We start from the raw sequence: 24,070 nt of genomic DNA, 5'->3' as shown, positions 1-24,070 counted from the left end.
CATCATATATCAGATATTCCTCGTAAATATATGCAGTATAATCTCTCAGTTTTCATTTTCAGGGATATTAGTTCGTAGAGCTGTATTCTAATATATAAACTCGATCCGCAATCATTAGACGTTAGCAAAGCTCTCACGAAATTTGGACTATGCTGTGCAACATCCTTTCCGAAAATTGTGTTTTAACTCATATCTGTTATTATATATGCATTAATAATGAAAAAAAATCAGAGTAAAATAAGACACAGCTTATGCGAATGCAGCTAATGCGAACGAAGATTAAGAAATGCTCAGTTGCAATTTCAATGATTTTTAATATTTAGTGCGGAGTATGCAATGTTCTCGTTTTTCGAGTTTGAAATCAGTAAAGCTTCGAGCAATAGAATCGCTAATCCGACGATAAACACATCCGTAGTGCCCTCGTTTACTGTTTGCGTATCAACAATAACCCCGCAAACGATGTGCATCTGGCCGCGGAGATACGCCGGGTCACGTACGTCATTACTACACGATCGAAGCTACAAATTTTTTTCCCCGTCTTTCCCTTTTCTCTCTCTTCTAAACTTTTGCATCAATAAAACATCTCATTTTTTTTCACTTTGCCAAACGCGACGGAAGTTGACAAATACACGCTTATTTCATTCGAAACTAGGAAATGCATTTGAATCGAATATACCAAATGAAAATAAATAAGCGAACTTTGTAAAGGTTGCTGATTTTATCGCGACGAGGTATTTTAATTTTATCAGCAATAATATATTTTGATGTAATTTGATCTTATTTTAGTTACGATAAAAATTCAATATTTCTGTTTGTGAACGATATTCAAAAAATCGTCGATCAAATTTTAATCCGAAAAAATATATATTTGACTATTTCGTAAAAATGAGTAACTGTTATAGTCTCTTTTTGATATTTACAACACGAATGGAAAATAAACAGAAAAGGAAATAAAAAAAAAAAAAAACAAAAAAGGAAAACAATAAAAAACATAAAAAAAAGAAAAAAAAAGAGAGGAAAGAACGAAAAAGAGTTATCCGGCGGATTTACGGGAATTTATTGCTGAGAGATATCGCTTTATCTCCTTCACTAAAGTGCATAGGTTTAGAGCTAATCCGCAGAAAATCTGACTGTGCATAGCTTTACACGAATTACTTGTATTTGATCTGAGATTACTTTCAAAAATAAGAACGAGCTTTATCCGTAGTTAAGCTCACGTGTCTTTGTAATACCATCGAGTTAATTCACTAGGTCATTAGATGGGACGACGACGACGAGTGTGTGACGTGTAATTTTGTACATGCAACAAGTCTCGATGGTTTGCCGTCAATTAAAGTAAATATTATTACGTTTTAATTATTCACGAAATAACGAGAATGATTTTTCTATACGACATAAGCTTCGATGCTGTCCTAAATGTGAATATCGCGTGCGTCGAGAAATCCACCCCTTTTCGTGTTCACAAAAAAGAAAAAAATTCCTTCGTGTGTACCGACGATAGGTAAAAAGGGATCGATTCAAATTTCATATAAAAACTCTATATGTTTTAACTTATCAGATTATTTCAATTTTTTTTTTCTTTTATACAAACACACAACGATGGTAAAATAATTGAAAGAACTTTTAATTTCCTTTGGGGGTTAAAGAAAAATAGAGAAATTAGTCGACGAATATAACTTTGTTTTCCATAGTGGAATGGTACGTCTGTTCAACGAAATTACCGGAAATACGTCAGAGAGTGAGAAGTCGATCATTCGAAGTACTGCGACAAAGTACTACAATGAGATTTGACGTACTTGTTACACGCACATTTACACACGACACATACAAAGTGATATTCACACACTCATACGTCCATCAGCATTGGTAGATGCAAAAGCTTTTCATTCGCACATGCAAGAAGGACTATAATTTGGGTCGTGTGTGTCTATTAGTTGTGGCAACTATCCGCGGGATTCGTAATCCAGTTTCGAGTTTACCGTCTATCGGCGGTACGATTCGTGGTCGCGAAGGCGGCTACGTAGGTAAAGCGGTGAGTTACAGTTGCGGCAAAGTTCGAAATGCCATCTGCTTCGTGAACACATCATGTAGCGTGTATATGTGGAAGTATAACGACACCAACGTTCGAATTCCGTTTGACTACTTCTTGTTCAATGATATACTTTCCGACTAATTTTTTGTACCTAAAGTAATCACACAAATATACGAAAATTTTTCAGTTTATTTACGCGAAGAAAAAGTTTCGATCATTTCTAATAGTCCAGTTAACGTTTAACTTTTTTTTTAAATAACACAGAGACACTTGCATACAAATAATATCGTCGTTCTACTTCAACTTGATATTTTATTTCTTTTAACGTGCCACCTATGGTCACGCACGCAATAGATCAACTCTTTTCTATTATATATATATATATACTCAAGCTTGGATGCTTTGACATGCGACTATGTTCTTTATTTACGAAGAGATTGGACCTAGTAGTGACATCAAATACAATTCTACGTTTATCGGTTTGCACTTTGTCGAGTTGGTCGAAGGAAGTGGAGAAGGTAAAAGAATCGTATGATTTTCCTCATACTAAGAACTCACTTTTTCAAGAAACAATGTAAAAAGTTACCTTTCATAAGTCCTTATCGAAGAAACCTTGGAGGAGGAGGTTGGTTGGTAAAGGACCGACCTACTATCGCTGTTCACCACGATCGTTTCCTGCGAATAAATAAAAACACCAGCACGGTTGAAAGGTGGGAACAGTAACGGTCACCTTTTTATCGCATATATTACTTGTATTTCTATGCGAACGACGCATACGTAGTTATATATATGTGTATATATGTATGTACTTCCATAGGTTTCTCTCTGGTTTAGACGCAGGCAATATTTTTCTTCCTCCCTTCGTTGACTTTGTAGCATAGCGAGCTTTAAAGTCAAAGGTAAAGCATCCAATTTTAGTTCGTTTATATCGTATACGCTCGATACGATCGTGGACAGGATCTGACGATAATATCAAAATTCGTATCACGATCTAAATCGCGTGCCTCCTAGACGAACGAATAAATTGATTCTGACGTTTAGTAGAAAGACGAGCCAAAGACGTTCGTGTTAGATTTGGGGATATTCGAGGGACTGGTACGATAGTCTTTTCTTTTTATTTTTCGATGACTTTTTTTTCTTTTAAATATAATATCTTATTGTTAGTCAAATTATATTATCTTTTAATACTTAACGATAGACACGAATTTCTCACGGAGCCTACGTTGGTTGAGTTACGGAAAAATTTCATTCGTTATAAATTTCTTCGCGTCGATTTTGATCGGTCGGTTCTACCGATTTTTCCATGACCGAAAAATAAATGGATGAATAAAAAAAAGAATGGAAGGATGGGAGAATGAGAAAGAGGAACATCGGCACCAATCTATATGATTCGCTCGAGCGAATCGCGCTGTAAATTTCCACGGAAGCCCGTCATTCGTACGAAATTAACTGTCCCGTCGAGTTTGGCCGCGATTCAAATTGAATTGACTATCGTTATGCATTGGAAGGGTACTGGGCGGCGCGACGTGGTGGATTTCGATGGAAAAAAGAAGAGGAAGCGGAGATAGTCGGTTGAGTTGTCGGTAACGTTGTCGTTACGACAATTCGTTTGATTCTCTCTATTCGATCGGTACCACGATAGTCCGTCGAGTGATTAAAAAATATATACCTATACGTCGGGATTGATCTAATCGTGGTTAGAAATTGTAACACTTTTTTCTAATTAATACAGACGCGATTGAGATCGTGAAATATATTTTTTTTGTTTTTCGAAAATATCTCTATCTATCGATACATATTTAAATATTAGCGTATAGGAAAGAATCCCATCATTATTTTGTTGTACCGTAAACGCACACAATGTTGGAAAACAAAATACTTCTTTTTAGAATCCTTCAATTTTTCTATACGATCGGTATCACGATATATACGTTGAACGATTGAAGAACATATACCTATATGCCGGAATTTATCTAATCGCGAATAGAAATTAGGGAACATTTATTCGTAATTACTACAATTCAAATGGTAAAGTTTTTTAAGTATCTATCGACGTGTATTTAATTCTAAGTGCACTTAAGAGAGCGTAAGTTCTTTTGTAATGGAAGTGCATTGCTCGAAGAATAAATTTTTTTTTTAACGGAATCGCGTAAATCGAATAAGCGATCGTTTCATCAACGATTACGATGGTACTCGTGTATCGACATTTGCGTCATGGTAACAAAAAAGGAGCTCGTTCAGATATCGCTAGAGACCGATATCGTGGACCCTCGATAATCGCTTGAATTTATAATTGCTCGTACTCTCATCGATGGACACTCGAAATGTACTTAAGTCATCGGGAATTATCCGATTGCGTTCGCTAATCCGAAATAATTCGATTTGTAAAAAGAGAGAGAGAGAGAGAGAGAAAGAAAGTGGGCGGGTTGAATTAATCGCTCGATCTCATCCGATATTTTTGTTCGAAGAGGAAAGAAAGTATCGGCGAAAAGGAATCGAGGAGAAAAGTAAATCCTTTTTCGCGAAGAAAACCCGGACTAGAAATAAACGGACGATCGCCCGCAACTACCTTTCGCCGTGATTGAAAGCAAAGAAAGGAAGCTTTAAAGGAAACGGCTCTGTTAAACGCTTCTTCGGTCTACGAGATTTTGACTTCGGTTCCTTTTCTTTAACGATTCTCTGAATCGGAATTTTCTCCAGACGATAAAACGATTATCGTATCGATTTTTAATTCATTACACTTGTTGAGCTTTTATTTCGCCTAGTGTATCCATACCGATTATGTATTATTATTTTTCTTTTGTTTTTTTTTTTTTTTCTTTTTTTTCCGAATATGATCGTATCGATGGAAAATATTTTTCATCCTGTTTGGCAGGATTTAGGCTAATGCGAATATATTACTCTTACATTTTTCATTTTGTAAAGATAGATCGATGTCTCGATCTTCAACTCGCATGTACTACGATCGTTTCCCTTGGAAAGTATTGAAGACGAAGTATGATCTAAATCGTTGAACGTCAAAGAGAACGAATTATCCATGACTTTCATAAGCGATCACGTTATTCTCGCATTTCCTTACCTATTATCCTACCAAAGATATCATGAGTAGAGTAATAACGAAGATGGATCGCTTTTCAAGATGAAAGAATCAAATAAGGCGTCTATCGCCTTTTCCCCAGATTTTAGATTGAACGATTTCAAAGTGAGAGCAGAGTTGGGGATACGATTACTTAATTTATTTGTCTTACTATTATTACACGAAAATATTTTAACTATTTCGATAGCGTAACGTAGTACCGTTATATTATGTTAGCTCTTATTTATCAGGATATACATAGGTACCTTCTAACGTCTTGTTTTTTTCGGTATTCAGAGAGTTCAACGTACGAGCATTTTATTTCCGCGATTAGTATGATTATAAAAATACGTTTGATGGTCATTTACTTTAGAAATATAGAAGATCCTTTGCAAGGTACGGTAACGCGTTTTATCAAGGTCAAACTTTGTTCTTTCTCTTTTTTGGGTATAAGAGTATGGTAATCCAGCAAAGTGCGAAAAGTTCTGCTAACGATTATTCGAGAAGAGAAGGAAGAAGAAAATGAGTGATGGTGATGGTGGGAAGTTGGAAGAGTCTATATGGAGAACGGTACCTTCGGTACTATGGAAATTAGATTGAGAAGTGTAATTTTTTTTCGTCTAATTAGAGCACAATATCCTTTTTGCCAGGTAAAAGGTTACACAGCTAGTGTAATACCTTTTTTTCCCAGGATCGTAGATCAAACGTGGCCGAGATAATTAATTGCTTCCCGAGAATAACGGCTTCGAGTATTTCGAACAGCTTCGGGGTGTTAGCTTAGAGTACTTTGAATACGTCCCTTTGTGCCACTTGATCATTCCTATAACTACATGTGTCTTTGAAACGATAATAATCTCTACCTATTACATACCATGGTCTCTTGATGCGTGTGCGTGCTCTAAGAGTTAAGTAAAGTGAGATAAAGAAGTATGTAAATATCAATAAATATTGAATTTAGAAAATTCTCTTCGATTTTTCGACAATTCAATTTTATTGGACATCAGCGAACGGTAACGAATGATCATTTTTATTATACATCGCTAAAGTATTGTATTCGATATTGTGTGGGAATAGGTATGGGGGTAGAAAATCGACATTTTCTAGTGGGTGACAACATGGAAAGCACTCATTTGCTGACCTCTTTCCGCCGAACGTTATTTAGCGAGAAATGTTTCATCGTACCGTAGTAGTTGATGAAAATGTGCAATATCTGTCTAGGGGCCAATAATTGTAGAGGAAACTCCTCGATGTTCCACTGTATGAGAACGTATTCAATACGCGTGTCGAATTAATCAAATTCTGGAGATATTATTCCGTAGCGATACTCGGGCTGTTCCGTAGCTGTCCGTCCCTTTGTACCTCTTGATCAGCGTGATCAGAGTGACACACACTTAGTGCAGTTTGCGCGGATTGCTTGACCACGAAGTTACACGATGAGAACGAGGAGAGCAATCTCATAGGACCGATACTGTTCTATAAATTAGAAGCGTTAATTTGCCTTGAGTCAATACTATCGTGAATATCGTAAGGATCTACCTTTGTTATTCATCTTCTTGTAATCTGTAAATCGCCAATGTATATAGATGAAATTATGGTCTTTAAATTAGATCAAATTTATTGAATAATACGAACAATACATGTTTACTAATCAATGGTAATCTTATTTAAATTCAACAATAAGAAATGCAAAAAGAATGTTGATGTGTTATATTAAAAAGTTATATCCTCGAATATTATCTCTTTAATAACGTATACAGGGGTTATACATAAAACAAATATATTCAATTCGAATATTAAAAATACACGAGACTCGTTAATAATTTCTATATGATAGCAAATGCGATGATTGCTGATCCTAAACGTATTAACGTCGATTAATGTTTCGTGATCGGATAACCGTTCGTGTATTTATTCGATGTATCATGATGCGTTCTCGTTAAGGAATAATTTATATTAAGCCAATCGTATATCTCTGCCGTATATATATATATATATATATATTTAATATATATTTAATATATATATATATAATAAAGGGATCTTCTTTGGAAAATATAAACACAGTATTTAGATAAGTCCGAAAAATGATTTTATTTGATATCGGTAAAACGACTTGAATGTATTATATTTTCGATAAGGAATTTAAGGGATTGCTCGTGCATTTTCTAGACTACTCGAAAGACTTAAAAAACGAAAGAACGTTAAAATAAAATAGGGATCCTTGAAGAGAAAAGTTCTTTCCGTTGATGCGATGCAATTGAAGACAAGACAAGACATGACAAGACAAGGTAAGGCAAGGGAAGGCAAGGGAAGGCAAAACAGGGAATGGCAAGAAAAGGAAGAGGAACGTATAGAGGTACGAAGAGAACGCGTTTCCTTTCGCGGTTGAATAAAGTGCATCGAGAAAAGGTTGTTCCGTTGTCGGTGCGGCTTTTTTGATCGAGGTGGCGCGCTCCCAGCATGCCCACGCGTCGTCCTGCGGTCTCGTAACTGGATTGGTCGAGAAGAGCGCGGCGTTGGCGCCGATTGGTCGGCGCAGGAAGGTGCGTTCGATAGCCCGGCTCGTACCCTCAGTACCCGGCAGAGCCTCGCACTGGAAGTTGCTCCGTTTGCTGCTGCTGCCTTCGTTCGTCGCTCTCGAATACTCGAATACTCGTTCTCTTTTTTTCTCTCTCGTTTCTCTCTTTTATTATCCCCCCCCTCTCTCTCTCTCTCTCTCACACACACACACATTCTCTTTTTCTCTCTCTCGTTTCCTTCATTATCTGCAACGCTTGACGACCGGTTACCGTTTACCTTTCGACTCCTTTTTTTTTTTTATATTCCTTCATTTTTCTCCTCGTCCGTTTCCTTTTACGAACTATCGTTCGAATGAAAAACACGTGAGAATCTTCGCAAACTTATTACGTCGTTTTCAGAACAAACGGATTTAGATTATTAAAGCTACATGGGCTTGATAACGAAAAAACGTGAACATTTATTTATAATACGATCATTGTATTTTATGTTTTGAGTTATTGGTGATACCACTATCCTAATTTCCTTTTTGGATGCTTTATTAAGTGACAGTACTCCTTGTGTTCCGTGAACTTTTTCAAGTGTTATCTCTCTTCATTTCGAGGATTTTTTTCATCTCCTTGACAAGCCTTGCAACGAATTGTTCTAGATCGATATCAAGAAGGATTCATACCGGTAAGTCTTTATTCAATGTTTCGTGATCTTTGTTTATCTTGGTCTAACTTACTTCTTTTATCTTCATAGAATTTTTCTCAACAAACTTTGGCATTTCATTGCCCGATCGTAGTAGAGAAATATCATACGATTAATGTCATCGAATCTTCGATATAATTTGTTATATACATTAATAGTAAATTTGTTATCGAATTTGTTTCGATGATCAAATCTTGTTTTAAATTTCATTCGTAGTTCGATAAGCGAGGCGGGAAAAGTTTGAACGAGTTGTACGATTTGAACGAGTAAACAAAACTTTAGTATCGATTTTACTGACCCTTTCTTTTTTCGTTTTACATTTTGAAACGGGGAAAGAGATAGGAATAATTTTGGATAAACGAGTAGTTATGGGTTTTCTCATGTATACAAAGTCCTATACTCGATAATAGCTTTTGACGTTCTAGTCTGAAAATAGTCACCACGACCTATCGACTGTCTGTATGCGTCGTCTGGATATTCGCCAGGTGGCAAACTCCGGGATACCGCCGGCGCTTTAATCTTTTTTCTTTTTTTTCTTCTTTTTTCTTTTCCCTTTTTTTATCCTTCTACTCGTCTTCAAAGCTGTTGTACATATTTACTGCACCTGACTATCTTTGACGTCACTGCACAACAATCGTGCATTTTCCAACCGTTACATTCAAACATTTTTCATAGAGTCGTAGTTGTCGTCGTCGTTGTCGTCGTAGTTGTCCGTGTGTTACTTTATTTTCTGTTTGATCTTACGAAACATCATGTAGAATTAATATAATACCATAGCATCAAAATATCAAGCCTGCTTTCTTTCTCTTCCTTTTCATTTTTCGAAAATTTTTTTCTACTTACATATATTTCACAGTTTGACGTAAGATTTATGTCACGTCTAATGAAGACGTTATTATCGAAGAATAAATATCAATTATAAGAAAATAATCTTATAGGACAAATTAAAATAATCTTACATGATTTATTAATCTGAATTATTTGTGTATTGTGTTACGGTTGAAAAATTAGTATGTAGCAGATATAAATTGTTTTTTTTTTTTCTATTTCAGTGCGGATCTTATTAATTCGAGGAAGAACGTTTACCGTTTATTTTAATGAAGAGAAAGAAAGAGAGAAAGAGAAAAGGAGGATATTTTTAAATTTCCTACGTAACATGCGTATGTTAGATAAAAAATATAAACGATAGTGTTAACGTTTAGTATCAAGCTTACTATACTACCCTTTACTTTTTTTCTCTTGTTTCTTTTTCTTTTCTTTTTTTTTTTTTCTTTCTTTTTTTTTGATATGCTAGAAAGGATTTTTATATATGCGCGAAGAGAGAAGAGATCGAGAAAGTTTTTCTACCTATACGCTACATTTCTTGCTTCTCTACGTACGTATTTCTGCGCAAATATTTACGCTAGGAGCACGGTGGCTGAATTTACGTATTCGCGTACCGTTTGTGAGAATGTGTACGAATAGGTAGATGAATATGTGTGCGTGTGTATTTGTGTGTGTGTGTGTGTGTGACGCGTGCGTTCATACGAAGGATAATATGCACCGTGGTGGAAAGAAGGTGACAGGATTCACATAGTGGATGGTAGGAGGATGAAAAAGGAAAGGTAGAGGAAGAGGATGAGGATGAGAAGAGAGGAAAAGAGGATCTTCGTCCAGGAGTGTATTTGGTTGTGCTCTGTCGGTTGGGTAAAGGGAGGACGTAACGCGTCAAAAGTTACCTGCGAGAGCTACGTAATCCGTCCTTCCATTTTCTTCTTTTCTACTCTTTTATCTTTTTCTCGTCGGATGTTATGGAATATTTGCGTCAGAGAGCGGAGATTTATGGTTGGTTAAAATATATATATTTTAATTTAGACCATCTCCGATGTATGCCGTTACTAAAGCTACGCGAATTAAACTTAACGTATCTGTTTATTTTTCTTTTTTTTTTCTTTTTTTTTATTCGTTAGCGTATAAAATTATCCGAATATTTTTTTATTATTTCTTCGTATATCCATATGTATCTCTCCGCCCTGATGCATAATTAGAAAGATCGTTCGAATAGTTTGAAAATGGAGATTTTTTCTTATATATATATATATATACATATTTTTTTTTTCCAAACCTTCCGCTATCGATCATAATTTTAATTCGAATAAGAGAGGGTCGATTAATAATCGTGGTAGGATGAGGATCGTATAATTTATCGCAAACTTAATTCAATTTGCGGAGCGCGCATCGTCGATCGGGACTGATTAATTGATTAGAACTATTATGTGAGAGTAGATTCGATAATTTAGTGTCAGCCCCTTTCGTGATCCCGAATGATCGAAGTAATCCGTCCGGAAATGTCAAACTAAATTTATATTTCCTAGCGGATGTGTCAGGGTAATATATATATATACATATATATATATATGTATACATATATATGTATACATATGTGGACAGAGGCACATGCACAAAGTAATCGTATCGAATTATTCGTTACGAAATATCGTGGGATTTATTCTCGTGCTGCTCGGCAGAAACGTCACAGCGAGATTAAGAAGTGATATATAACTGTAGCATTACGAAATCGCTTCGATTTTTGGAAATAATAAATTAAGTTCATCAGTAGAGGAATACCTTTGGAATAAGAGATAATCTCGAAGAGATAGATTTGTTTTTTTTTTCCCTCTGACGTTTCATTGCAATCTGTTAAGAAAATTTATCGATCGAATAAGCGTTGAAAATTTGTCTTAAAAGTCGAAAGAATTTACGCTGCAACCCATTTTTCCCACGTATCTCTTTTCTTGAAGATCGTACGGTATCTTTCTCTCTTTCTCTCTCTCTCTCTCTCTCTCTCGTTTTCTTTCTTCTTCATAGGAGAGCGTTATAAGAGCTCGCGTCGTTTGCGTGCGTCTGAGAACGTTAATCGCACCTGCGAATAGGACGATAATTCTCGTGCAGCGTGCACTGACCGTGAGAAAGGACGAGGCGACGTTCTGCTGCTTTCCGGAGGAAGAATTCTATCCTTGGTTCGCCCTCCGTTCCGCGTTCCGATCTCATTATCGCGTCACTATTAAATTCACCGGATGATCTTAATTAAAAGGATCCTTTTTCCTACCCTTTTGGAAATTCTCATTGAGTTTTCTTACCAAAGGGGGACGTAGGAATTGTGCTGAAGTTTAAAAGGGAAGAAAAATAGAATAGAAAAGCGAGAGAGATGGAAATAGAATTGAAGGCTCCAACAAAATCTGGATGTTCTCGATATTTCCGTTCGATCAGCGATTAAATCCGCGCCATTTGAATTTAGTGTTCTCGAAAGGAAAGAAGATAAAAGCAAATCTCGAGCAAGCATGCGCCTTTGGAGAGGGTTGCTCGTAGAAGAGCCGACTAGAGAGAGAGTCAGCTAGAGTACCTCGAGTGTCTGCGAACAGGATTCGAAGAACCTACGGGAAACCTAATTCGGGGACGGGTAGGTACCTACCTATACTACCTCTCGCTCTGCTTCCGAAGTTGCTGCCAGTTATGGTAGTGGCGGTGGTGGTGGTGCCGGTGCGAGCAGCCTCATGCATATTCAGCGTATTTGTGGCCAGAACAGCCTGCTAACTCATTGTACTCCGAAGACCTGGCGCTTGCCTTACTTTGGAAAGGGAGTCTAAAGAAAGAGAGAGAGACAGAGAGAGAGAGAGAGAGAGAGAGAGAGAGAGAGAGAGAGAGAAGAAAAGAGGTGATGAGGAGGAGGAGGTGGAGGAGGGAGGGAAAGATGGATAGAAGATAGGGAGGAAAATCGACAGACGGTGGATCGTTTGTTACCGTAAAGCTTCTCGACAGGTGAGAGCCTTTCTCTCTCCTATCTCCTATCTTTCTATCGCTTTGCACCTGTCCGATCGGATACTCGCTTAGAATGTAATCGAATTGGTCTGTATTTCCGGAACGTTCTTTCTATTCAACGATACGCAATATCTAGCGAATGCTTTCAACAAAAAAATGATACGGTATGATCGAAAAAGAATCGATGGTATTCGTCGAAAATATTTGAATATTTTATTTGAGTCACTAAATAAAAGGTCATAGTTTTCGATTTACCTTGAATATCTTCATTGAATATGTCGGAGTAAAAGAGAAAGAATGAGAGAGGAAAACAGTAAATCGAAACAAAGAGGCTCGCGATAAGTTAGTGTCATGTAACTCAGAATAACAACGTTTACAAGATCACTGAGTTTCTAGTTCAGGGTGTGTCTATCTCATCTCCATACCTGATGGTACGTCAACAAGACAAGGTACTGTGGGGGTTACTGTGGATACGACAACGTCGTTGAAAGGAAGTGATTTTCATCCGTCTCGTGACCCGCGTTCTCTCTATTCGGTAAAACATGGCTTACGTTGTAGAAAAAGTAGCGTGGCTTTAGCCCAAGCGCTATAAAAGCACCAACGGGGAAAAGCTTTGTTGTTCCACGATTGTTATCGTTGTACGTTGTCATCTTCTTTCCTGTTTTATACGTTTTCTCTTTCTTTTTCTTTTTTTTTTTTAAGTGAAACTTCTCAGGTGAAGGTAACGATAAAAAAATTTATGAAACGACATGAAAAGAGAGGTAGCATAGAGGTAGGGAGAGAGAGAGAGAGAGAGTGAGATAACAATCACACTAGGACGATAGTTGAACGAGATTATGAAAGGTTCTAGTCTTAGTTGGTGTGTGGGTAAAACAGAATCAGTTTAATATCCATTAAAGTAAGATTAATATAATAATTTGTAATATTTTTCTTTATTTTGTCTATATTTTTCTATCACAAAGAGATAAATTTGGTGAAATTCTTTTCGGTCGATTAACGCGAAACGAAATGCCAAAGTTTATCTCTCCGTAAATTTGAAAGCTGACACTCAAGTTTAATCAGGAATGCTCGGATGGAAAGAATCTGCGGTTGACTGTTTAACCGAATTGGATCAGCCGGGAAATAAGATACTTAAGAAGTTTACAAAATAAGATACATCCCAACGACTTCTCCCCCTTGATATCTTATCTTTCAGGTTTGAATATGTATACACTGCAAAAAGACAGAGAGAAAGAGAGAGAGAAAAAGAGTAAGAGAGAGATATAGTCAGTTTCTAAAAGATAAGGTCTTACAAAAATGTTAAAGGGCGTGTTTTTTTTTTCTTTTCCCTTTTAAAGAGCAGTCGCGTATTTGTCGAGATTTCAATATCAATAAAAAATGTTTATAGATGACTTTTTGAAAGAGATTTGGAGCGAGAGTGGATGCTGGTCGTACATCAAGATTTACCTTAGCAAGTTCTCTTTGAAGAATACGAGAAGAAGATATCAAAGACGTCGTACTTCGACGTCATTTCAACGTACACGTTACGCAGACGTAATCTCTCGGAACGAGCGCGTTTAAAGCACCGGAGACCGGAAACACTGGCCCGTTCCCGATTCTTTTTTCTTTCCCTTTCTATCTCTTTCTATCTTTGGTAAACCGATCGACCGACCGCGAAACAAAGCACTTCAAAGGAAGAATTTCGAATAAGCTCCTTCTTCGTTGAAACAACTCGTTTTATTCTTTCCTTTTTCTCGACAAAGTATACCGGAGCAATTTAAACTTAGCGTGCTACTTTCCTTCCTACCGAAAAATATATCTTTCGGTTGTTCGACGATTCGTAAATAAATTAGGAACCTTACCCTTTCTTTTTCAAGTATCGAATTCATCTGTTTTTACACATATGTGATGATAGTTAGTGAATGATATTAAAAATTATAATACTTGTGCGTTTATTATCAAGAGAATGAGAAATAGAGAGAAATGAAGAAAGGAAGGAAGGAAGGAAGGAAGAGAATAAAAGCTATTATTACTTCTTTTTATATCGAGCCGTGAAACGAGTGCGTGTCGACATTAGAGCTAACGAAAACTCAGAAGCTACTTTCCGGAACTGTCGACTGACGCTTTGCATACGGTCTCCCGTATAATGCAGCCACGACATACCCGCTATCCCTCTTGTCAAGATGATTTTACAGATTACAGTCACGTCGTTCTCGCGTTCGCTCGCGCGTCTCACTTGATTTCGGATTCCCGGCGTTTGTCCTCTCTCCGGTCTTCGTTCTTGCGGTACTGCACGAAATAAAGATGAAGAGAAGTAGAGAGAGAGAGAGAGAGAGAGAGAGAGAGAAATAGAGAGAAAAATAGAAATGGGCATATAAGCATCGTCCTACAGCCCTGGAATCGTTTCACGCCGGTTTTCACCGAGTGGTTTGCCTGGGGAGAACCGTTTCTCTCCGCACGTATGATTATCCCTGATTTTTGGAAGTGTTTCTCACTTCTTTGGAATTTTTCTCTCGGTAGATTTTTAACAGATGTAAGCGAGAAAGGAATAAATTCGAATATTCACGTTAGGTGAGATAATCGGAAACAGAGTTTCTATAGAATGGTTTTTAAATAGAAACCTAGCAAGGCCATTTTAGCAGGCTTGTAAAAGTTTTCAAAGCTATTTTCTCATCTAAGCGTAAACTCTTTTTCTCTCTCTCTCTCTCTCACTTTTTTCTTTGTATCTTCCGGATATTTTATAAAGGCTTTTTGTTGTAAGGTATCCATGAAAGCCCGTAACGCAATCAAAAGTACATTGCTTCTAGTAGTCTTACACAGTGTGGTATCTCTCTTGACAGCAAATTCACGATTACACGGTGGAAATTTGAAAAGCAAGCGCCCGTAACGATGTTAGCAAGCACTATCGGACTTGGATACGGACAGACAAAGAGAGTAAAATAGAAATAGAAATAGAAATAGGAGGAAGAGAAGTTTCAAACGTTTCCTTTGGATTGGTTCGCGATAGCCTCGAGGACACCAACGAGACTCGGAGTTTAACTCGTTTCGGCGAACCGCATCGCGTAGAGGCAACGAGGCAACCTATTCGATACCGAAGCAGCACAACGAGCCACGAAAGGAAGCGATGTGGAACGTACCGTCTTGATTAAATTTAAGAACCATGCCGTGTCTCGAGTAGCCTGGTTCGTACCGTTATACGCTATGTACCAACGATTCTGTCTTTCTCTTTCCCTCTCTCTCTCTCTCGGTACCCTGAACGAGATGCGCCGCTCTTATTTCCGCAAACGATCGACCGAACTCGATATTTTCCTTTCGACATTTTGTTGTCTCGGGCTTTTCCACTTGGTCGACTTACAACCACCAAGAACACCCATGTAAATTGGATTCCTCGGAAATCAGAATGGAAATTTGCCGTCACGTAAATAGTATTTTACCCTTTTTCGAACGAGCGCTCGGTGAGTTGGGACTACGCGGTGGTCGCATTGATTCTTTGCCGAAGACCTGGATACCAATCGAAACGGGGTGTTTTTCAAGCTTTCCTTCTTCCTTCTCCTACCTTACTTCCTTCTCTTCTTCTCTCCTCGTCTTCTACTCAACTCCCGTTCGATAATGGAGCTTTGCACGAAGATACCTAGTTACATGCTTATTCCTAGCAAGCACGTTCTACGTGTACATATTTGCAACTATGTTGTACTCCTCCTACCCAATCTATAGATTCATATGCAATATGCACCCTAGTACGTGTAACAACTTTCTCCTACTGTTATTGTTGCTGTGCGGAGAGAAGCTTTAGGGATTTAAAATAACCGATTCTTCGTTTCGGAAGCTTTTGGGAAATGATGGATGGCACTTTGCGTGATTGGGATTATTTCTTCGTACTTTTTGCTATCTTTCTCAATGTAATAATCATTTCTTTTTTTTTTTCTACATTCTCCTTGTTTTTTTTCTTTTATTATTAGAATTCCGAAAGATTCAATGCGAGATTATTCCGTAGTGACACGTGACTTCTCTACCATTTAATATCTCTGTCTCTCTTGTCCTCGACCGTGACTTTCCCTTCTTGTTTTATCCTCATTTCTACATGCTTCTTTACTCTGCATTGCTTATTGTATCTCGAACTCGATTCTCAAGGGATTTTCTCAACGTTACTAATAGAGCCTCCATGCTGCTACCGCTCTGGGGCCTGCCCTGTTTATCTTTCGGATCCATCTGGAACGCGCGAAATTGTTTTGAGGAATTAATTAGACTCTCTATGCTTCTATCTTTCCCACCTTCTCTTTCCCCATCTCTCTCTATATATATATACCTGTCTGTTCCCTCTTCTTCATTGTCAGTGTTGTTAAGAGAGGGAATATATGCAAGATTCATAAAGTTTCTTTATATTCATCTTGATTCTTAACATTGTATCTCTTATAAAGAGTGTTATTCTTTTTTCCTTTATTTTTTTTTTTCGTTTCCTTTTGTAAAACAGTGCGGGTAGAACTCTTACGTATTCCAACGTTCGAGTTTCAGGCCATTTATCGGGAAACGGTGGCGCAAGGAGCGCGCCGAGTAATTTCGTTACGTGAAGTATTTTTATCGAGTTGTATCGGAAAGCGCAAGGCGCCGTGAATACTTTCGAGAGGATTTCCGATTCGTCGACGGTGCTTTTTCCCCGGGTACTTTTCTCTCTTCTTTCACGTTCGCTATTTCTCTCTCTCTCTCTCTCTCTCTCTCTCTCTCTCTCTCTCTCTCTCTNTCTCTATCTCTATCTCTATTTCTCTTTATATCTTTCTCTATTTCCCTTCTCGATTTAGTCTTTAATTCGCAACCACCAATCGACTTCGTCATTGGGTTTGATATTCTACAAAATAAAGCAAACGCAGAATCTTTTCCAATGGATTTTAATTCCCCTTCTATACCGAGCACGCCATACTCTCTCTCTCTCTCTCTCTCTCTCTTTTTTTCGATCGATCGATTTTTCCGAATACGATAGTTTTATATACGATAAATCGATATCGAAAAATCTACGTTACCTAGTTTTTTTCTCCTACTATCGCTAAATTTCTTACCTCGTTTCTCAAAAAAAAAAAAAATAGAAAAGAAAAAAGCAATTTAACGGTACGATCAAATAAGCATTCCAAGTAGAATAATATCGTAAATGAATTTTATCGTTTTTAATCTAAAAAGCTTAAGACCGTCTCCGAAATGTTTGAGCAACTTTTATTCCTCGGTTTAAAATAAATACTCTCCTATCGAATTTCCTAATTTTTTCTTCTTTTTTTTTTTTTCAATTTATTTATTTTAAGCGCAACCGATTTCTTTCACGAGAATTGATTAGTCTGTCTTTCTTACCTTTTTAAGTGACGATTGATTGATATCTCACATATATTATTTTGTCTACTGGTAAAACGATAAACTTAAGATAAACTCATCGGGCTGTAGGTTTGACAGCAAATCTTTCCTTTCACTTTTCCCTTGATGACTTATTTACACGACTTACGCTTAACAACCGACAGATTGCTTTCCCAATGGGGCATATTTGCTCGAAGGATTATCGGTTCTCTAACTTGGGAACTGAATGACATGCTAGTTTTATCGTTCGATAAATTTGTTTACACGTTGGATAGATTAAAACCCTCTTTTGTAAGACCGTCCTTCGTGACTTTAATACTTAAATCACGCGAAACGTGAAAACGTACTCGTGGATAGAAGAATATAACGTAAATTTTAACTAACGTATATGTACCTATATATTACTTAAAGAATTTTTCAAAGTTCTCGAAAGTAATGTTTTATCGTTAGAAGATCTTAGAAAGATATCATCGACTTTATAGTAGTCGTTAATAAAAATTCTACCAATTATTTCCACGCTGAGAGACAAATCTACGAGCCTTTAAAGTCTTGGAGGATCATGTGTTCTCCGTTGGCACGTGCGAAGCCTTTCTTCTTGCGTGGATCGATGAAGGATACGAAGAGGGAAGAAGAAAGAAGGCAAATAATAAAAAAAAGAAAAAAAATAGAAAAAAGGATAGACAAAAGGGATGGGAAGGGAAGAGAAGGGAAGGGAAGGGTTTGGGTCGAACGGGGGATTAGTTCGGTAGGTGAAGCCATCTCAAGAAAATATCCCCTCGGCAATGCCCTCGCATTCCACAGGGATCATTGCGTCAAATAACAGAAATCTTTGGAGTCTCCAGCCTTTTCATTCTTCTTCTTTCTCTTCTCCTTCTTCTTCTTCTTCTTTTTCTTTTTCTTCTTATTCTTCCTTCTTCCTATCTAATTTTCTTCCTTTCTCTCCATCTACGTGGCATTTTCCGTGAACAGCGTTTCATAAAGTTGCTTTCTAGCAGCTTGCAAGCTAACCACGTTTGAACTGTACGCTAGCTGCTGACTATAGTAATGGAGTCCTTATTGCCTACGGACAACGACAAAGAGAAAAAGAGAGGAAAATCGCCCATCGTACGGTTTCCTTGCTACGACTCGGTGCACTCACCGTTCCAGCAGAATACTGGACCGAATGCGCACGGTGATAAACCTTAGGTTGAGTTGTTGCAACTAAACTTCCCACAATTTCGTTTCAAGTATTTTCATGAACGAAATTTACTGGTATAAAGTATTGCGAAAAGTAATAATTTCGTCATGGTTGTTAATATTTCGATGTTATCTAAATAGAAGTTATTTATACAATATGGAAAATTACGAAATTTTTGTTTAATTTGATTTAATCGAAATAACAAGTTTAATATATTAAATTAATTGATACTTGGATTATTTTGTTAAATAAATAACATGTTTTGCGTTTGCCAATAAAACTCCATAAATGAAATACCGCCACCAATGTCTATTCCTAACTAAATCAACAAACATGTGGTTAATAGGTCAGGACTTGGAATTAGAGCAGCGCGCATGACGCTGCAACTTTGCCTGACCATTTTTGTCGCTGATAAATCATGGCAAAAACCAGAGATGGCTCGAACGTGCACACTTATTGGCGTTAAACGTTAAGCGCATGTGCTACCCTACCAAATCCTTTTTCAACGGTGAACATAATTTATCCCGAAGTTACGTTGCTCGTTCCATTTTCACTATTCATCTTTGGAAAGATTCATTAGAAAATGATATCGCAAAATATACGAGAAAAAGATCTTTCTCGCTGGATAATTGCTTTAATTAAAAACTATCCGAAACTTGATTGATCACGTTCGTTTCTCTTATACTTGTTACTATGTGAGAATAAAAAAAAAGAAATAGAAAAATAAACGTTTGCGATCGAATCATTCAACTTTTCAATTAAAGTGTTTTGTTCCAACCGAGGCAGCAGTAAATATCCACCGGTTTTGGCGTTTGATAACCCTCTTGATTTATATTTTGCAAATCAGTGATTAATTTAACAAACTCGAGTAACTCTGCAGTAAAAAAGAACGCTATAAATCGAATATGCATGTGTAAAAAACAAAAAAGAAAAAAAAAAATTAAAAAAAAAAAGCTTTGTTAGCTTTGTTATCGTTGCGTTCCACGCTCGTTTTAAATTCCGCACGAGGTTGCAACGTGTTCCACCGATAACTGAGTAAAAGGGAAAAAGACGGAGAAAAAGAGAGAGAGATAGAGAGAGAGAGAGAGAGAGAGAGCTAGACAGAAGCAAAAAGCTACGAAAAATAAAGAAAGAAAAAACGGTGCAGTTGCATTGAAAGGCTGCAGGATTGCACGAAGCTTGTTCTGCGGCTAGAAAATCTGGCCCTCGGAGGAAAGTGTAATGCCGGTTAAGAAGTTCTCTCTCACTGTCCGATTTATATTCACATTTTTATTTACAAGGACGCTAAAATTTATTCCGACAGATCTCTCTCTCTCTCTCTTTTTTTTTCTTTTCCTTTATTCTTTTTGTTTCTTCTTCACTCCGTAAACAATAAAAATGGGAGTACGGTAGCACGGTCGCGGGTCTTTCGAATATTTCATATCCATTTTGTGTCCGCATAGATAAACACATATAGATACATTTGTAATGTATAGTGTATCATGCCCGTGCCATTAAATATGCCGGTAAAATAATTTAAATTAAAACAATTGGAGCTCGGCCAAAAATTTCGACGATGGAGACAGAAGAGAAATTCGGCGGGGTCTCGGTTTAAAATTTAAATCGATGTTAATGTAACACGATAAAAATCAGTGGATACCGCGACGGGTTATCCACTGTTATAACCAAATTTTGTTTTTCATGACTACGTCGTACTAAAAGTAAACGAAATCGAATTAAATTTTTGGTACTGCTGTTGGTAGGTACCTGTCTAATTTGAAGCAATATCGATCTTTTTAAACGGATTACGAAAAAAAAGAAAACTACACGCTGCAATTCGTTTGATTCAATTAATTTGATTTTTCCATAAGCTATGTTGAATTTCATTTAAAAGTATTTTTGATAGCAGCAGCAGCAGCAGCAGCAGCAGCAGTAGTAGTACTAGCAGAATTATTCGCAATATGTATTCCTGCATTTTTCTGTCGGCTTCTTTTTTGCCTGTTTTTTTAAGAAAAACAAATTCTATTGGTGGTTGTTTGTTTGTTGGTACAATGTGGGTAGGATGCGTGGAAAGAAACGCTTTACAGCAAGGAATACTTTGTGAACAAACAAAAAAGTCGCATAATGCTTGCTGGGAAACGTTAAAGGGCTACTTTAGGCTGAGCCAATGTGCGCCGGATATTAACGACGTGAAGAGAAAAAAAAACAAGTACAAGCTGCAATGACGACGAAACGCTGTAGTAAGTTGGTTCCTATGGCAAAATAAGACCCGGAGGCTCGTAAAATCCCTGAGAAGAGTAACATATTGTTGTCGAGACGACGACGTTGACAATGCCGTCAATGTTATTCGTGTATTTTTTGGTACACTATCACGCACCCGATCCAACGAAAATTATTCGTCAATTTGTAGAATTAAATATATTTTGGTAGATAAAAATTTTGTTTAAAAAACTTAAACTCGACCTAATTCATCGAAAGAAAAAATTTGATTTTGGGTATTCAGCGCGGAAAAGATTTTGATTGAAGATTTTGGTTGAAGATTTTCCGGACATCGAAGTCGGTTGGAACTGTTTAGAAAATTTTTCTCACGATCTTAACGTTCTGATACTTACCCGTTATTTTCACGCGGTAAACGTACCAGTTTTTTTCCCCTACCACTTTCTTTCTCTGTTTTTCTTCCGAGCGTTCGTTCTCTTCAACGAGTCTGAAGTCAATGGCGCAGATAAAAAGGCAGTCACGAGCGAGTAATTCGAGCGAGCGAAGTTTCTAGTATTTAGCATCTGTATAATTGATGGCGTGAATAAAACCAACTCTTTCTCTTTCTCTCTCTATCTATCTATCTATCTCTCCCTTCGCATGCAGGGGTACACCAACGAGAGCTTTTTGAACTTTTGAACCTTCGGCCCGGACTAAGCCAGTTTTATTTCTGTTGGGTATGAAATTTTAAGCGTTACTACGCGCTCGAACTGGAACTACGTCGTTAGCTTTTGCTTTTGCTTGTCTATTTTCTTTTATTTTTTTTCTCCTTCCTTTCTTTCATTTTATTCGAAAGAAAAGAAAAGTAAAAAAGAATATTATAATTTGCTTCTAGGATTATATTTAATATAAAGTTGTCGCGCGTGTAAATTCGTCATTCGTCGCATAATAATCGTTCCTCGACATTAAATCGAAAGACGAACGGAAATGTGTGCTTAGAAATTCTTAGAAAAGTAAACAATTATAATTTGACGAGGTTGGTAGGAGGATTTGTGTTCCATTTTACAAGATGCATCACCAACGTGCGAGCCGGTTTCGTAGTACAAGTAGGCTAAATGGCGCGTGTGATTAATTCCGCGGTGGTGGTATTTACTTTGCCTCTTTAACAGCGAAGTTCGAAGTAATTGCTCTTTGAATAATTGCGAGAATTCCGTCGTTCGTCCCTGAGAATTTCCTATCCGGATGCACAGTTATGATTTTCGAATAGTTCCCTATGAATACATCCATTTCGACATAGATTAATTTAATTGAATACCGTTGCTATGATAAAAACGAACTAAAGTTGTTCATACTTTTGAGTTAATCCAATGAGAGTTACGATGAAAAAGAATAATGAAGTGGTGTGAGAGTTTTGGTAGAAAAAAGTGATCCTAAAGCTGAGCTTTTCTACTTTTTTCTTCTCCTTTTTCTTTTTCTTCTTTATTCTTCGGTAATACGTTTTCAAGGCACGACCTCCATCTTCGTTTGTTGAACACGTGTGAGTGTTCGACAGGAGGAGGTGCACTTCCTCGCGATTGCTTCCATTCAAAAATGTATTCCTTGATTTTCAGCAATTTCACCGGGATTCAGTATAACTCTTGAATCGTCAGATCGTCATCGTCGTCTCTTCTTCTTCTTTTTCATTTACTTTTTCTTCTTCTTCTTCTTCTTCTTCGTTTTCTTTCTATTATTTTTCTTTTCCTTTCTTCTTGATTTCGTCTCGTTCGTGATTACACGCGTGTGCACAAACCAGTGAAACGACATTTTCTTCTACTTCGTAGCTCTCTTTGCTATTCTATAATACTTTTTCGAAAGAGTCAACGTAGCTTCGTGTAATAAGCAGCAGTTTCGATCGAGTTAGGCGTGTCAGACGACGAGACTATCGAACGGTGTTATGAGAGTAAGAGATGAAATAGAGCTTGATAGGAAAAAAGAGAGGGAGGGAGAGAGAGAGAGAGAAAGAAAGATAGTGGATAGGAAAGACTCGATTTGATTGAACTCGCTCAGGAACACCTGGAAGAAAACCACTTCGTGCAAAAGTTTCTTCTTCGAATTTCAAATAATCTTGAATGGATCGCAATTTGCGGACGACGGCATGCCGGGCTTTCAATCGGGTCGAAACTTCTTGCATCTATCTGCTTGATGGCAATATATATATTGTATATATATATATATATCTGTACGTATCTTTTGGATCGTCATCCCTCGAAGGAACGTAATATATATTTCGTTTGTATTTTTACAAAATTATTAATAAATAAAATTGACGAACGTATAATAAATATATTCAATTTCATGAGAAATAATAATAAGACTTGTTTAATCACTTTTTAATAACGATTAAAATTTCTCTTAAATTCATTTGTTCCATTCACTCATACGGTAAAAGAAAATTATTCAGACATACATTTGATAACTGTATTACAATATTATATATAGAACGGCATCGTTATAACGAAGTTTATTTATTTCAGAGATAACACACATACACACACAAGTAAGCGTATTAAGTAATAAGAAGTAAAAGAGGAGATAGGAAAAGTGGAATACCTACTTGAAGTGAGATTCTGAGAGATCGACTTAGTAATTAGGTAAATTACGCGCGTGTATATCCTCTTTCGTGAAATACCTCTCCTTCGTTCGCGGTTTCCTGCGAGCATTTAATTGAAACGTCGCGGAAACGAATAGATCGAACATAATTGCTGGCTGTCGAGTTGGCATTACGTAGGTGCTAAACGAGTAATTATCGGAAAGTTCGAAACTTGTTTGCGACTCGTTTATGTCCCGTACGCAATGAATGTAGGTTCTTGGATGGAATAGTATTTCTTTTTCTATCTGTTATTCTTGCTGCATCGGTACGTGATCAGAATTGAATGAAAACGATCCTCGCATAAGTCGAGTCATGTTTCGTTCCCGAAATTGGACTTTCTGAACAAGATGAACGAGCCCAATACTATCCTTCTCTAAGTATAATTTTGGTATCGTATCGTTCAACCAAAAAAGAATCAATCGAGTTCATTGTTTCGTAGAAAAAAGAACGAAGAAAATTTGATTATTAAATCGCAAACGTAATTGACACTTTTCGCTTCTTGTAAAGAAAACGAGATGTAAAAAAAAAGAAAAAAGAAAAGAAAAAGGGAAAGAAAATGGCGAAGATTTAGGAGGAAAACTATTCGTGGTACAGGATCGTAAAAGTGAATGAGTCCAGGCGATGAATAATTTTACGAGCAGACACTGACTATTCTATTGC

The 24,070-nt window shown here is 37.1% G+C and overlaps 1 protein-coding gene across 14 annotated transcripts in view; it reads left to right on the top strand.

Annotated features, from left to right (window-relative positions):
- Positions 1-7,672: 7,672 nt before the first annotated feature.
- LOC106791553 (protein turtle) overlaps positions 7,673-24,070 on the top strand; it is a 222,452-nt gene continuing 206,054 nt past the window's right edge. For 12 of the 14 annotated variants that reach the window (XM_014757329.1, XM_014757378.1, XM_014757314.1 and 9 more), the window contains exon 1: positions 7,673-8,300. The gene's annotated coding sequence lies outside the window, so the exon portion shown is untranslated. The remainder of the gene's footprint in view (positions 8,301-24,070) is intronic. The other 2 variants (XM_014757252.1, XM_014757243.1) reach the window with 2 other exon arrangements.

This window comes from Polistes canadensis, unplaced genomic scaffold, assembly GCF_001313835.1.
Source record: "Polistes canadensis isolate GaletaPanama2010 unplaced genomic scaffold, ASM131383v1 scaffold_8, whole genome shotgun sequence".
Lineage (NCBI taxonomy): Eukaryota > Metazoa > Arthropoda > Insecta > Hymenoptera > Vespidae > Polistes > Polistes canadensis.
The sequence above is the reverse complement of the archived record's forward strand: the minus strand, read 5'-3'. Positions and strand labels throughout refer to the sequence as shown.